Source organism: Mandrillus leucophaeus, unplaced genomic scaffold (genome assembly GCF_000951045.1).
Source record: "Mandrillus leucophaeus isolate KB7577 unplaced genomic scaffold, Mleu.le_1.0 Scaffold315, whole genome shotgun sequence".
Lineage (NCBI taxonomy): Eukaryota > Metazoa > Chordata > Mammalia > Primates > Cercopithecidae > Mandrillus > Mandrillus leucophaeus.
Window position 1 is genome coordinate 715,536 of NW_012103310.1, and position 3,468 is coordinate 719,003.

At 46.0% G+C, this 3,468-nt stretch overlaps 1 long non-coding RNA gene across 1 annotated transcript in view; it reads left to right on the forward strand.

Annotated features, from left to right (window-relative positions):
• Positions 1-921: 921 nt before the first annotated feature.
• The window catches only part of LOC105544998, a 22,113-nt gene continuing 19,566 nt past the window's right edge, over positions 922-3,468 (forward strand). Inside the window, exon 1 of the long non-coding RNA XR_001006852.1 lies at positions 922-1,122. This is a non-coding gene — a long non-coding RNA (uncharacterized LOC105544998). The remainder of the gene's footprint in view (positions 1,123-3,468) is intronic.

Sequence of the window (3,468 nt, forward strand, 5' to 3'; positions counted from 1 at the left end):
CGTGTTAGCCAGGATGGTCTCGATCTCCTGACCTCGTGATCCGCCCACCTCGGCCTCCCAAAGTGCTGGGATTACAGGTGTGAGCTATTGCACCTGGCTATTTATTTATTTTTAAAAGAGAGACGAGGCCTTGCCTTGCCCTCAGATCCGGGCTGGTCTTGAACTCTTGGGCTCAAGCAACCCTCCTGACTCAGCCTCCCAGAGTGCTGGGATTACAGTCATGAACCTTACCCAGCCTAAGTTAATTATTTTAATCTTGTCTTTAACATAGATTGTGTCTTCAAGTAGATTTTTTCAATCTTATTGAGGTATCCTTGCAGTATACTAAATTGCATGTATCTAAAATGTACAATTGGATCAGTTTAGGTTCACACATACCTGTGAAACTATCACTGCAATAAAGAGAACAGGCATTTCCATCTGAGGAAAAGCAATGCTCTATATGGAGGATGGACAACCCAAATATCTAATGTGCCACTAATTTTATAGACCTAAAAATACAATAGAACAAATTGAACAGAAAAAAGTTAAAAGCATAATAAAAATGGAATTCCCTGAAATGAAGGAAGACATAAATGTCTACATCAAAGAAGTCCTTCATTATAATAAAGAACTATAAACTCTGAGAGAAATTATTGAAAGACAAAGTTAAAAAGAATATGGCAAAAATAAAGCTATATACCAAGAAAAGTAGTCTAACTCAGATTTCTTCTTTTCTTTTCTTTTCTTTTCGAGGCAGGGTCTCAGTCTGTCACCCAGGCTGGAGTACAGTGGTACCATCTTGGCTCACTGCAGCCTCGACCTCCTGGGCTCAAGTGAGCCTCCCACCTCAGCCTCCCAAAATGCTGGGATTACAAGCATGAGCCACTGTGCCTTGCCTCAATTTTAAATGAAAGAAGAAGATGGAGTAATGTCTACTGAGGACTATGTTTGAGGGGTGCTGTATGACCCTGTTTTCCATACCTAGCCAAGTTGTCATTCATATGACAAGTCCACAGAAAGATGTTATACGGCCAGGAATCTATGAACTACGTCATTCATTCAGTCTTCCCTGAAATGTACGTGACTACAGCTAGCATCATATCACATGATGAAAGACCGTGTTTTCCCCTGAGGTTGGCAGTAAGTACGCTCACTTTCAACACGTCTATTCCCCATGGTTCTGGAGGTTACAGACACGGCAAAGGTAAGGAAAAGACATAAACACAGGAAGTCACAAAGTATAGAGTTTTATGTAAATGGAACCATCTGGTAGTTACCTGAGGATGGGGTGGAGAGAGGGAGAGACTGCCTAAGCTTGTGGGTGATAGAAATCTTTATCTTAACTGTCAAAAATAATATGGGAGAAATTTCCCTTTCCTGTCTTCCTAAGCACAGCTGGAATCCTCCCCTTAGCATTTACTCTGCGAAGTGGGATCTCACCGTCTCTTCTCTCTTTAGATCGTTAGTTGCTTGAGTGGTAGCCTTAGCGTTTGGGAGGAGGACGGAGGTTGTGGTTTCTGGAAACTCCAGCCCTGTGGCTTCTCTCTGAATGTGTTGACTCCATGGGAAACTGGCTGTTCTGTGCATGTGGGGGTAACCTTTGGATTTCAGTTTGTTTTTCTGCATTGGTATGAGGCAGTCACTTCACTGAGTATTCGAGCTGGAGTGGTGCCTTGCAGCCTGGCCTGGAGACTTCTGTTCCGTGTGTGAGCGCTTATTTTTATCCAACAGTCGCTGCTTGTCTGCAGCTGTGAAGTGTGTGTGTGTCTCCAGGTCTTCCCAGTTGGGAAGGGAGGGCCTCTCTGAGTGGTCAACATTTGAGGAGAAACTTGAATGAAGGAAAGGAAAGAGCCATTTGGAGATTGTGGGCAGGAGCATTTCAGGGAGAGGGAACAGCAGATAAGGAAGCCCTGGGCTGCGGGGGCTTGATGCTGCTTGGCCAGGAGCTTCTTCCTCCCGCCTTGCTGGTCTGCAGTGGGAAGAGTGTTCGAATGAACCCACTCATGCCTTTAGCCCTTCTAGGCCAGCAGGGTTTCGGGGTTGTGGGGAGCCCTTCAGAACTTCCTTCTCTTCCCGTGACAACCCTCGCCGTGCTCGCAATCCGATGTCTGTGTGTGTCCCTGGTGTGTCCTTTCTCACTTACACCCAGCCAGTGGCCTTTGATGTTTATGACAAGAGGCCAAAGCTCTTCATATCTGCAGATGAAATGGACTTTTCTTTCTCATGGAACTCAGTTATCCATTGTCCCTTTGTCCTTTTGCTCCTGAGTCTCCATGTGTCTGTTCCATGCTGTGCCAGCCCAGTCGTGGAACTCAATGTTTCTGCAGTTTCCCTCCAAACATTTCCAGTTGCTCAAAGGCATTTGTGGTTTCACAAATTTTACTGAAGGTTTAGTACGGAGACAGCAGGGAGTTGCATCTTGTACTCCATTGCAAACAATGGAAAATCCTCCTTTGATGCTGCTCTGTGAGTTACCCCTAGGTTACCCCTCAGTGGGTGCCACCCCTTAGAGATCGCTCTCACTCTGCGAGTGATCAGAGAGGAGTGCGGGGCTGTCCGTGTCCCTCCCACATGGCTGCTGCCTCCTCCTTCCCGGCTGCAGCCTCGGGCTGGGAGCTCCTGTCTTCCTCCCTGGTCACAACTTGGGAAATCATCTCCTATTATGTGTTTCAAAAATTGAGGTGAAATTCACATAACATAAAATTAACCATTTAAAAGTGTACAATTCAGCCATCCAACATGGTGAAACCATGTCTCTACTAGAAATATAAAAAATTAGCCAGGTGTGGTGGTGCACACCTGTAGTCCCAGCTACTTGGGAGGCTGAGGTGGGAGAATCGCTTGAACCCAGGAGGCAGAGGTTGCAGTGAGCCAACATCATGTGACTGCACTCCAGCCTGGGCAACAAAATGAGACTTGGTCTCAAAACTAAATAAATGCATAAAAGTGTACAATTCAGTAGCATTTAGTACATACACAATGTTGCACAATCACCACGTCTATCTAGTGAAAAATATTTTACTCTTGAAAAATGTCTTAATTATCCCCAAAGAAAATGCCATACTTCATTAGGAATTCACTGTCTATTCCTCTCCTCGCAGCCCCTGGCAACCACCAGTGGGACTGGGCTGATACAGTGGGACACACACATGGCACATGGGGACATCTGTACATTGGACTATTATTCAACCGTTTAAAAAATGGGCCAGGTGCTGTGGTTCAGGCTTGTAATCCCAGCACTTTGGGAGGCCAAGGAAGGAGAATCACTTGAGGCTGGGAGTTTGAGACTAGCCTGGGCAACATAGAACCCATCTCTACAAAAAAATTAAAAAATCAGCCAAGTATGTGGTGCATGCCTGTGGTCCCAGCTACCTGGGGGGCTGGGGTGGGAGGATCGCTTGAGCCTGGGAGGTCCAGGCTGCAGTGAGCCGTATCTCGCCACCGTACTCCAGCCTATATGACATAGTGACACCCTGTCTCAAAAAA